Source organism: Rhinoraja longicauda, chromosome 40 (assembly GCF_053455715.1).
Source record: "Rhinoraja longicauda isolate Sanriku21f chromosome 40, sRhiLon1.1, whole genome shotgun sequence".
NCBI classification, from domain to species: Eukaryota; Metazoa; Chordata; class Chondrichthyes; order Rajiformes; family Arhynchobatidae; genus Rhinoraja; species Rhinoraja longicauda.
Genome location: NC_135992.1, coordinates 11969958 through 11983336, shown reverse-complemented (window position 1 = coordinate 11983336; position 13379 = coordinate 11969958). Strand labels below are relative to the sequence as shown.

Here is a 13379-nt window from a genome sequence, read left to right as displayed (position 1 = left end):
AACAAGCAAGATTCTGAGGGACCCAAATAGACAATAGACAATAGGTGCAGGAGTAGGCCATTCGGCCCTTCGAGCCAGCACCGCCATTCAATGTGATCATGGCTGATCATTCTCAATCAGTACCCTGTTCCTGCCTTCTCCCCATACCCCCTGACTCCGCTATCCTTAAGAGCTCTATCTAGCTCTCTCTTGAATGCATTCAGAGAATTGGCCTCCACTGCCTTCTGAGGCAGAGAATTCCACAGATTCACAACTCTCTGACTGAAAAAGTTTTTCCTCATCTCCGTTCGAAATGGCCTACCCCTTATTCTTAAACTCCTGGCCCCTGGTTCTGGACTCCCCCAACATTGGGAACATGTTTCCTGCCTCTAACGTGTCTAACAAAGTGCTGGAGTAACTCAGCAGGTCAGGCAGCATCTCTGGAGAACATGGAATGGTGATGTTTTGGGTCGGGACCCTTCTTCAGACACCCTACCCGAAATGTCACCTATCCAAGTTCTCCAGAGATGCTGCCTGAATTGCTAAGTTACTCCAGCACTTTGTATCTTTTTTTTTGTTGTAAAATCGCAGTTCATTGTTGCCAGGATTCTGAGTAGGTGTCGAGGGAATGTTTGCTGCAATGGAGGAAAATACAGAATTATGGGGCTTAACCTTTGAATAAAAGGGTCACCCTTTTCCAGATGAAGATAGAGAGAGATCTCTTCTCTCAGGGCTGTGAATCAATGGATTCTCTTCCCCAGAGAGCTGTGGGATATGTTCAAGGCGGGAATTGAAATCCATTTATATTGACCCATGAAGATGCAAGGAATGGAGGGATAGTGAGGATTAGTTTAAGCAGGTATAATGTTCAGAACAGTGATGGTGGGCCAGTGGACCTGATCCTGTGCTGTACAGTTCTAATTTCTATATTTAAACTTACAAAGGGGGTGAAGTCAAGAAGTATTGGACGAGAGTGTGAAAATGATGTTGCGGCCAAGATCGTATTGATTGAACGAGTGGGCTGGTGTGCCTGATTGACTGATTCCTGCTACAGTTATGTTTAATTCTTAATGGCCATGTAACTGTTGCAACGTAACTGGTAAGAAGGGGCTGGCAGCTACTTTGCTTCCAATGTCCTGGGTTCAACGGCTTAAACCCCTAGTCCTAGTTAACTGGTGCAAGGGATTGAACGGATTCCTCCTCGATCTCCTGTTATCAAGTTCATGCCTCCAAAAATCGTTTCAAAGTGAAAGTGTCTCAAATTGTTTGAGGATGTGATTGGGAGAGTTGATCGAGGGGAACCTCGTGAGTTCTTAAGTTCCGGGAGCAGAATTTGGCCATTTGGCCCATCAATCCGCCATGCAGTCATGGCTGATCCATCTCTCCCTCTCAACCCCAATCTCCTGCCTTCTTCCCAGAACCCTTGACACCCGTACTAATCAAATCTAGAGAAGTAATGCACTTACATTTCCAAAAGATGGAAAGATGACGGGCGGCACGGGCGATCACATTCAATGTGATCATGGCTGATCATTCTCAATCAGTACCCCGTTCCTGCCTTCTCCCCGTACCCCCAAATTCCTAATAAATTAACTACAATCACAATCACACGGGTGGCTGCAGGAAACGCGAGATGATTCTAGAGGAATCGCAGGGTCTCGACCCGAAACGGTGGCGGCACGGTGGCGCAGCGGTAGAGTTGCTGCCTTACAGCGAATGCAGCGCTGGAGACTCAGGTTTGATCCTGACTACAGGCGCCGTCTGTACGGAGTTTGTACGTTCTCCCCGTGACCTGCGTGGGTTTTCTCCGAGATCTTCGGTTTCCTCCCACACTCCAAAGACGTACAGGTTTGTAGGTTAATTGACTGGGCAAATGTAAACATTGTTCCTAGTGGGTGTAGGATTGTGTTAGTGTGCGGGGATCGCTGGGCGACGCGGACCCGGTGGGCCGAAGGGCCTGTTTCTGCGCTGTATCTCTAAATCTAAAAGATGTTTGATGCCACATCAGAGGCTGGCGAATAAATTAAGAGCCCATGGTCTCGGATGGTGTGTGCTGCCACGGACTGAAGGCTGTCACATAGACTGCAGAGAGCTGGAATAAATGGGTCCAATGTTACCTGAGGTGATGTCATGTTAGTCTCCAGGGACCAGTTCTTGTGACACGGTTGTTTACTGATCATATTTCCATTTACTTTATTGTCACGTGTACCGAGGTACAGTGAAAAGCTTTTGTTGCGTGTTAGCAAGTCAGCAGAAAGACAAAACATGATTACAATCGAGCCATTTACAGCGTACAGATACATGATAAGGGAATAGCGTTTAGTGCAAGGTAAAGCCAGCAAAGTCCGATCAAGGATAGTCCGAGGGTCACTAAAGAGGTAGACAGTAGTTCAGCACTGCTCTCTGGTTGTGGTAGGACGGTTCAGTTGCCTGATAACAGCTGGGAAGAAACTGTCCCTGAATCCGGAGGTGTCCGTTTTCACACTTCTACACTGTGCCTTTTGCCCGATGGGAGAGGGGAGAAGGGGGAATGGTCAGGGTGCGACTGGTCCTTGATGATGCTGCTGGCCTTGCCGAGGCAGCGTGAGGTGTAGATGGAGTCAGGGAAGGATGGTTGGTTTGCGTGGTGGTCTGGGCTGCGTCCACAATTCGCAGCAATTTCTTGCGGTCTTGGATGGAGCTGTTCCCGAGCCACATTAATGGCGGGGCAGGTTTGAGGGGCCGAGTGGCCTACTCCTGCTCCTACTTTCTACCGTTCTTGTGCAAAATGCATGCGAGGACAATGGAAGTCAGGAATGTGCTCGTTTTCACTCAGCCAGTTTTGATGAAGCTTCATGCAGCTCTGCTTTCCATTTGAACATGAGAACACAGCAAGATTTTAACGTATTTTATTGAAATGTGTGATAAAAATAAATTACGCATACACCTTCCTTTAATTTGTATTGATGGGAAACGCTACTGTGCATAACATATATTGCAAACACATTAATCATGACACAAAACTAATATTGGATTAACTAAATTGCCATCATACCGTAGACTTTGAGATAAAGTGTCACTGTCAGGAAAACAAGTCATTGGACATGGATGGTTCACATTTAAATTGAAATCCCACTTTTGTGTCTTCTCAACCTGTTTCATCTTTCCCCACCCCACAAATCTATCTACCTCATCGGGGACCCTCGGACTATCTTTGATCAGACTTTACTGGCTTTACCTTGCACCTATTCCCGTACCATGTATCTGTACACTGTGAACGGCTCGATTGCAGTCATACATTGTCTTTCCGCTGGGATCGAGTCACTGAGATCGTGGGCAATGTGTGCGTGGAGCCGGAAGTTGTGGGTGAGGTATAAATGAATACTTTTCATCAGTATTCACAAAGGAAACAGACTTTGTCGTTTAGAATTCAGTGAAGGAGGAGGAGAAGGTCTGGTATCCATAATAAGGAGGTCGGCCTGTTCCTCTGGGGGGAGGGGGGGAGGGGGGAGGTGAAGAGGGGACGTGACTGGGGCATATAAAATCATAAAAGGTTAGATAGTCTAAACTGCAAGAAACTGCAAGAGAAGACGTGGATGAAAGTTGAACAGCATAGGGTGGCGCAGTGATAGAGTTGCTGCCTTACATCGAATTCGATCCTGATCACAGATGCCGTCTGTATGGAGTTAGTACGTCCTTGCTGTGACCACGTGGGTTTTCTCCGGGAGCTCTGGTTTCCTCCCATGCTCGAAAGATGCACAGGTTTGTAGGCTAATTGGCTAGGTTAACATTTTAAATTGACCCTAGTGTGCAGGATAGTGCTAGTGTATGGGGTGATCGCTGGTCGGTGCGGACTCGGTGGGCCGAAGGGCCTGTTTCCATGCTGTATCTCTTAACTAAACTAAAGGACACAGATTTAAGGTAAGGGGGAAGAGAATGAGAGGGGACACAAGAGGGATCCTTCTTCACCCCGAAAGTGGTAAGTACCTGGGATGCATTGCCTGAAAAACTGGTTGAAGCTGGATCCCTGTGAGCATCTGAGCTGTCTGAATGAGCACTGAAATTAGAAGGCTAGAGAGCTAGTGCTTGGAGATGGGATCAATAGGAAAGGGCGATCATTGGTGGGTCACTTTCATGCTGTACAATTCCATGAGGTCAAAGTGGTCAGAAATGAATGAGATCACCTCTCCATTTTTCAAAACTCGAGAGGGTATGAACAAGTTTGCCTGATCTCTCCACATATCTCAAGCCCACCATTGCAGGAATCAGACTGGTGAACCCTCACCCCGCTCCCTGTAGCACTGTTATAACCTTCCTTATAATGGGAGGTCAGACCTCAACAGCAACAATGCATATGCCGCTCCAGCAACAATGCATGTGGCGCTCCAGCAACAATGCACGTGGCACTCCAGCAACAATGCATGTGCCGCTACAGCAACAATGCATGTGGTGCTCCAGCAACACTGCATGTGGCGCTACAGCAACGATGCATGTACCACCACAGCAACAATGCATGTGGTGCTCCAGCAACAATGCATGTGGCGCCCACATATCGCGCCTCCTCCCGCAAAATGACTGGCTTATTCCTAACCTGTTCATTAACCAATCCTCAATCCATGCCAGTGTATGATTGCCCATTTTGTTTAAATGTCACTCGTGTGGCATCTTATTGAAAGCTTTCTGAAAGTCTAAATAATCCATGTCAATTAGGGGTGGCACAGTGGCACAACCGTTGACTTATTACCCCACAGCGCCAGAAACCCTAGTTCGATCCTGACGTTGGGTGCTGTCGGTAAGGAGTTTGTACGTTCTTCCTATGACCGTGTGGGCTTTCTCTGGGTGCTCCGGCTGCCTCTACACTCCAAAGACGTACAGGTTCATTGGCTTCGGTAAAATTGTAAATTGTCCCTAGTTTGTAGGACATTGCTAGTGTACGGGGTGATCGCTGGTCGGCGCAGGCTCAGCGGGCCGAAGGGCTTGTTTCCGAGCTGTATCTCTAAAGTCTAAAGTCTAAATTGGTTCTATCTTGTCTTTTCAGGTAAATATAATCTCAAACGATTTATCAAATACACATCCATGTTTGCTCTGCCCAATCCTGTTTTTATTTTCCATGTAATCTGTTACCACTTCTGGAATAATGGATTTTAACTTCTACCCTACTGTTAGCTGTCGAGCTAATTCTCTCCTGGGATTGTGGGTGCTTCCTGTACACCCCATCAACACTTCTCATAACTTCTCAGAAGGCAGTGGAGGCCAATTCCCTGGATGCTTTCAAGAGAGAGTTAGATAGAGCTCTGAATGATAGCGGAGTCATGGGATATGGGGAGAAGGCAGGAACGGGGTACTGATTGTGGATGATCAGCCATGATCACGGTGAATGGCAGTGCTGGCTCGAAGGGCCGAATGGCCTACTCCTGCACCTATTGTCTATTGTCTATTGTCTATTGTTTTGCCCTTCAATTATCTCTCACTTCACTCTCTTTCCAGCCAAAGAAAACAAACTCAGCCCAGATAGTTCTTTGTATCTAGATTTCTCCATCCCTGTCTCATATATCTTTGCAAGTTCCCAAGTGCGACCATACCCTTTCTTGTGGTGTGGTGATCAGGACTCTCACTTGCTGGCATTCATGGGGTTTTGACACAAAAACCTGGAGTAACTCAGCATCTCTGGAGAAAAGGAATAGGTGACGTTTCGGGTCGAGACCCTGAAGAAGGGTCTCGACCCGAAACGTCACCCGTTCCTTTTCTCCAGAGATGCTGCCTGATCCGCTGAGTTACTCCAGCATACTGTGTCTATCTTTGTTATAAACCAGCATCTGCAGTTCCTGCCTACACATGGAGTTTTGGTGGACCAGCAGCCATTGTTGGACTTAGAAGCATTGAGATGAAAAGGATTGAGAGTCCGCGAGTGGGGGGGGTCACAGATTGGGTGGAATTGGTGCTTGCCTGGAGACTAAATGAGGGAAATGAGATTGCGGCATGGATATGTGTTTCACTTACAGTATAAGAAGATAACTGCAGATGCTGGTACAAATCGAAGGTATTTATTCACAAAATGCTGGAGTAACTCAGCAGGTCAGGCAGCATCTCGGGAGAGAAGGAATGGGAGACCCTTGGGTCTCGACCCGAAACATCACCCATTCCTTCTCTCCCGAGATGCTGCCTGACCTGCTGAGTTACTCCAGCATTTTGTGAATAAATGTTTCACTTACAGTATCTTGCAGAGGTCATGGAGTCATAGAGTGATACGGTGTGGAAACAGGCCCTTCTGCCACACCGGCCAACATGTCCCAGCTACACCAGTCTCACCTGCCTGCGTTTGGTTCATATCCCTCCAAACCTGTCCAATCCATGTATGTATGTAGGTCCCAAGCCATGGGGGTTTTACGGGCACCTTGTGTGGGCATGCTGCTGGGACGTTGCGGTTCACTTTCCCTTGCTGTGGGAATGACAAGACCATGATGCACCATTCCCAATGGCATCCAGCGGACCTGCCCCCAAAGGCTTGGTCAGATTGTCCAAGGGCTGTGAGAGAACCTGGAAGGAGTTCCAACCGCCTTCCATTCCGGAGAAAGATTGATTAAATTAAATAAAACAGCTTTAAGCAATTGAATTTCTCGGCAATTAAGTTGGAATCCTAATTCCTTCCCATTGTGCTGAGACTGGTTGATCAACTGAAGCTTGTTTTACCCCAATTTAGAACTTTATCACTGGTCCTTTATTACCATCATTGTCTTTTGTTACAACGATGGTAAATGCAACTGAATTATTATACCTCTCTGTGTTTAAAGATGCTGGACCTCTTAATTTGTCCTCCATCTCTCTGTTTATCAATTCCCCACGTCATCCTCTTCTTGGTCAATGTCTATTTCAGCCACGAAGACAGATGAGATTACTAATCCGTAAACACACGACATCTGCCCACATGATCAGTGGCTGCTTTGGTCTCTGGAAGATGGTGCAAGGTTGATGACCAGAGGGCATAGATTTAAGATAATTGGCAGAAGAATCGGAGCAAAGAAGAGAATTTTTATCCTGGGGGGGGGGGGATTATGATCTAGGATGGTCTGCTTGGGAGAGACATGGAAACTGATTTAACAGCAACCTTCAAAAGAGAATTGGATGTATTGAAGGAAAAAAACATTGTACAGCTCTGGAGAATGCGTAGGGGGAGTAGGACTAATTGGATAGCTATTTCAATTGGACACAGGATACAAATACAAGGTCTTTCTTCCTCTTTTATGTTTCTTGCTGGCAGTGGTGCAGAAATAGTGTTGAGTAATGAACTGGAGAGTTTGGCAGGTTAGTAGCCCAGACTGGTCCGTGTCCAGGATGCAGCCGACTGTGACATCCAGTGGAACAGTAATTGATTGGAAGTTAATGGAAGATGCAAGGAGATGATTTAACGTCGGATACAACCAACTGTCGAAACTGGCTAAGATCCACCCCCGGGGGGCCAGAGCAATCACAGATCGGTTTGTACGTCCTGACACAGCCATGTAATGAACAGCTGTATTGGTGGACGCAAGTGTTCAGCCAACATGGTCTGCACCAAAGATACCAGAGGAACAAGATAGACCACTCCACCCTAAAAAAACGTCGTATGCCGTGACGCCATTTTAGTAGGCGGAAACTTGCAGAAACATTTAAAAAGAAAAAAAAGAAAAATCTGTGAGTTGATAGATGAGATATATTCTGCATTTTAATGGTATCATCACACATGCTGTTCCCCCAAAACACTGATTACACTGCGAGAGGCATAACGGACGGCGGGTTTTGCCTACTAAAATGGCTCCTTTGCGCACTACACTTCAGTATGGGCGATTTCAATGGAGTGGGCCATCTTGTTCCTCTAGTATCTTTGGTCTGCACCCGCGGAAGTGTAGGGCCATCCCTCCTTGTCCTCTGAGCAACCTCTGGCTACATGAACCCGCAAGCCGACCTTCAGGCACTTAGCAACGTCTAGGCGAGGATCGCCCAGTCGATCCTTTGGGACACAACAACATCAATGAAACTCCATTCCTTGTCCACCTCGACTTGTCCTCGAGGCATTATGAAGCAACCATGTGACGTGGTGTTGGAGCCCCAGGTACACGTACCTTTCCCGAGGATGTTGGTGAACAAATTAATTTTTAAATCGAATTTGGCAGCTTGCTTCATTATTTTATAAACTGGAAAACCTCAGAATTTGTGTTTGGCTGGTTGGCGCAAAACGCGTGCGGGACTGTCTGACTGTTGTGCTCAATCTCGCAAATCTGCGTTCACAGTCAGTGAGACTAAGTGTGAGGACTGAGTACGACAGATAGCCGACCATCTTATACGTGATTGGCAAGGATAGATTTAGAGTCAAGGAATCACAGACTCATAGCCACACAGCTAATTCTGCTACCACCATCATTTATTGTTCAAGTGATGGCTCCCACTGATTGTCGCCGGAAGCTTCCACCCTTTTCAGGACGGACGATGACAGTGATAGACAATAGACAATAGACAATAGGTGCAGGAGTAGGCCATTCAGCCCTTCGAGCCAGCACCGCCATTCAATGCGGTCATGGCTGATCACTCTCAATCAGTACCCCGTTCCTGCCTTCTCCCCATACCCCCTCACTCCGCTATCCTTAAGAGCTCTATCCAGCTCTCTCTTGAAAGCATCCAACGAACTGGCCTCCACTGCCTTCTGAGGCAGAGAATTCCACACCTTCACCACTCTCTGACTGAAAAAGTTCTTCCTCATCTCCGTTCTAAATGGCCTACCCCTTATTCTTAAACTGTGGCCCCTTGTTCTGGACTCCCCCAACATTGGGAACATGTTTCCTGCCTCTAATGTGTCCAATCCCCTAATTATCTTATATGTTTCAATAAGATCCCCCCTCATCCTTCTAAATTCCAGTGTATACAAGCCCAATCGCTCCAGCCTTTCAACATACGACAGTCCCGCCATTCCGGGAATTAACCTAGTGATGTAACATTTGAAACGTGGCTGATGGACACGAAGAAGAAGAAGCATGGAGACAGGCTCTTCAGCCCAACTTGTCCGTGCCAACCAGGATGTTCCACCTAACTTGCCGACTTCATCCATACTTCACGCTATCCTTTCTCAAGAAAGCAGCCAACAATATCAAGGACTGCTCACACACACCCCAGTCATTCTCTCTTCTCCCCTTTCCTGTCGGGCAGAAGATACAAAAGCTTGGAAGCGCGTACCGCCAGACCTAAGCACAGCTTCTTACAAGTTGTTATCAAACTCTTGAATTGTCCTCTTCTATGCGAGGGATGGATCCCGGGATCTTCCAATATATCCAATTGCAGCTCTTGCACTTTTTAGGATCTGCGCTTTTTCTGTAGCTGTAACGCTGTATTCTGCAATCTGTTTATTTTCTCCTATGCATTGCCTGAAATGATTTGCCTGGATCGCAACAGAAAACAAAGTCTTTTCACATATCTCAGTCCCTGTGACAATAGTAAACCAATGCCAATACCGATAGAGCCATCTTTTCCCAACGATTATCTATTTAACATTTTCCTTAATCTCCATTATCTTTGCCCTGTTTTCACACCTTCCCATTCCTTATCTATCTATCTCCCCCCTCCCCCCTGACGTCAGTCTGAAGAAGGGTCTCGACCCGAAACGTCACCCATTCCTTCTCTCCAGAGTTGTTGCCTGACCCGCTGAGTTACTCCAGCATTTTGTGTCTATCTGTGTTCATCCTTTCAAAACCTCGCGTTCTGCCTCAGGTTTACGTGGTGCCAAGGGTCTTCCCTCAGAAATTGGGCATGAAGTCTCTTATCCTTCATGTGATTTAATTCCAACTAACGGATGGAGGGGCTTGAGTTACGTGGATTCCATGGTTGTGTTTCTGAACGTCCACCAGTTGCTTTCATGAACAGTGTCCCATGTAGTGCCATGCAGCGCCACCTACAGGTTGTCCATGCCTTTACCTTGCCTGTGGGCCAGATTCAATGTTGCACAAAGAGTTGTCCCATGGGACAACTTAGACCGGCCCCATGGGACCCAGAGTTGCCAATGGACTTTAAATAGGTCCTGGCTCCCTGTTCAGCCCCAGCATCTCCATACCTCTTGGAATCCTTACTCAAACTGCCGCTCCCACCAGACAGATCGATTTCAGCTGAAAGAAAGGAGTTTTAAAGGGGAATTGGGAACGATTTTTATCCAGGCAGAGTGCCAGAAATCCAGAACGGTTGCCAGTGGATGTGGTGGACTCAAATACAATCACTGCGTTTAAGAGGCTTTAGATTGATACTTAAATAGGCAAGATACAGAAGCATACGGTTCTTACGTGGGCAAATGGGACGGCATGGATGTTCTGGGCTGAAGGGCCTGTTTCTCTTTGACTACTTCCCACAGAACCCGCTGTTTAATCTTCTGATCTTCCTCCCTCTGATCCTGATACACAACCTTGCCCCTTAACCGACTAGCCCCAAATCCCGACCTTCCAATCTTGCCCTTTGATGCTGACAATCCTATTCCTTGAACTTGCTGTTTCAATCCCCTCTGATCCTGAACTTCCTGCCACCCAATCTATCATTCCAGTCTCCTAGACCTTCCCATTGTCCTGTACTTTGACCCACGATCGTGGTCCTATCTTCTTGTCCGGCACATTGTGGTTTCCACCGATCACTGTTCCTGCGTTTCTTGCCTTGGGTGAGTAGACCGGCATCACCAGATTGCTGCACCACTCCCAGCTGCTCTGATTCCATCAGGTGATGGATTGATTTATCAGGCAACTGCACCATCTTACCACAACTAGAGAGCAGTCCTGAACTGCTATCCACCTCATTGGAGACCCTCGGACTATCGTTGATCGGACTTTACATCGCACTAAATGTTATTTACGTTATTCCCTTTATCATAGAAACATAGGAACATAGAAAATAGGTGCAGGAGTAGGCCATTCGGCCCTTCGAGCCTGCACCGCCATTCAATATGATCATGGCTGATCATCCAACTCAGTATTCCGTACCTGCCTTTTCTCCATACCCCCTGATCCCTTTAGCCACAAGGGCCACATCTAACTCCCTCTTAAATATAGCCAATGAACTGGCCTCAACTACCTTCTGTGGCAGAGAATTCCACAGATTCACCACTCTCTGTGTGAAAAAAAAACTTTCTCATCTCGGTCCTAAAAGACTTCCCCCTTATCCTTAAACTGTGACCCCTTGTTCTGTATCTGTATCATGTATCTGTACACTGTGGACGGCTCGATTTTAATCATGCATTGTCTTTCCTCTGACTGGTTAGCACGCAACAAAAGCCTTTTCGCTGTACCTGTGATACCTGTACATGTGATAATATACTAAACTAAACTAATCTGCCCTAGAATGCATGCAAAATGCAGCCCTCCTCCAGTGCAGGGTGTGAAGCAAGGCATGCATCCTCAGTCTTCAAGCACTGGGCAATTTCCCAACATCAAAGGGGCAGCTTGGTGGCACAGCAGTAGAATTGCTGCCTTACAGCGCCTGAGACCCGGATATGATCCTGTCTGTACAGTTTTTTACGTTCTCCCCATGATCGCATGGGTTTTCTCCGGGTGCTCCGGTTTCCTCCCACATTCCAAAAACGTACATGTATGTAGGTTATATGGCTTTGGTTAAAAATTGTAAATTGCCCCCTGTGTGCAGTGATACTGTACGGGGATCGCTGGTTGGCATGGTCTCGGTGGGCCAAAGGGCCTATTCCTGCGTTGTATCTTGAAAGTAAACTAAACTATATGGACGGTATTTATTCACAAAATGCTGGAGTAACTCAGCGGGTCAGGCAGCATCTCAGGAGAGAAGGAATGGGTGACGTTTCCCCGAAACGTCGCCCATTCCTTCTCTCCTGAGATGCTGCCTGACCCGCTGAGTTACTCCAGCATTTTGTGAATAAATACCTTCGATTTGTACCAGCATCTGCAGTTATTTTCTTACACTAAACTATATGGGACCCTCCACTCCAAAACCTCCTCTGATCCGTTGCCAAAAGATGCTTATTGTTGCTTAAACCAGAGGATATTTGATTTCTAGCCCCTGGTTCATTCTGTTCAGTGTCGACAGCAGGCAGCTCCTTTCTGACATAAATTGTCCATGTGTGACCTCCCTGCAAGACCCATGTAAACACTAAGCCTTGGCGACAGACCCTGGGTTAACTCAGTTGCTCAGCCATCCTCCCTTCCTGTGACTGTTCATGTCACCCAGCTCTTCCATCATCTTCTTCAGCTCCTTGTTCCAAGTCCTTGACAACATAAGCACACAGATTAGTCTCTGAACCATCTCCATGCTCGAATCCTGCTCGTTTTCAATATCTGATAATAGATACCTGCATCATTAATGCTAACGGGTTTAATTAAGGTGTGAGATTAAATGCCACAGGTTTAGTGCTGTTTGGCTAAAGATAGGTTTCTATGCTTGGTTTGCGCTATTTCCTGCCAGGACCCATCCATTCAATCCTTGGCATTACCAGTAGCCATGGCATATGGTTTGATTCAACACAGATTACAGTGGCTGGATGTGTAGGAAGGAACTGCAGATGCTGGTTTAAACCGAAGATGGACACAAAAAACTCAGCGGGTCAGACAGCATCTCTGGAGAAAAGGAATAGGTAATGTTTCGGGATGAAACCCTTCTTCAGGCTGAGAGTCAGTGGAAAGGGAAATGAGGGATATAGACAGTGGTGTAGAGAGATAGTCATTGAGTGATACAGTGTGGAAACAAGCCCTTCGGCCCAACTTGCCCACACCGGCCAACATGCCCCAGCTACACTAGTCCCATGCCAGCATTTGGTCCATATCTCTCCAAACCTGTGACAGGTTTGGAGGGATATGGACCAAATGCTTCTTACATGTTGTAAGAAGATAGTCCTTGCCTCAACTACCTCCTCTGTCAGCTTGTTCCATACATCCACCACCCTTTGTGTGAAAAAGTTACCCCTCAGATTCCTATGAAATCTTTTCCACTTCATCCTAAACCTATGCCCTCTGGTCCTCGATTCCCCTACTCTGGGCAAGAGACTCTGTGCGTCTACCCGATCTATTCCTCCCATGATCTTATGCACCTCTGTCAGATCACCCCTCATCCTCCTGCGCTCCAAGGAATAGAGTCCCAGCCTGCTAAACCTCGCCTCCAGCTCAGACCCTCTGGTCCTGGCAACAAATGTAGAACAAGCGAGTGAAAGAAATGCAAAAAAGTAATGATGATCAAGGAATCAGGCCAATGTTAGCTGTGGCCCAGGTGGATTGTTAGGTGGATGGGGGCTGCAACCAAGCCGGGCTCATGGATTGGGTCGTAGTTTATAAATTGAATGAAACAATAGCAGATGAGTTAAAGGAAGTTAAAATCCAGTCAAAGGAAAATATCAACCTCTGTTTATCTAACTGTCTTATCTCCTGATCTCTTTCTCAATTTATTTTTTCCATTAAATGCAT

General features: G+C 46.8%; 1 protein-coding gene across 3 annotated transcripts in view; it reads left to right on the top strand.

Annotated features, from left to right (window-relative positions):
* Positions 1-13379, top strand: part of LOC144611423 (glutamate receptor ionotropic, NMDA 2B-like) — a 349120-nt gene that overhangs the window by 120213 nt on the left and 215528 nt on the right. The gene's annotated exons all lie outside the window — the stretch shown is intronic.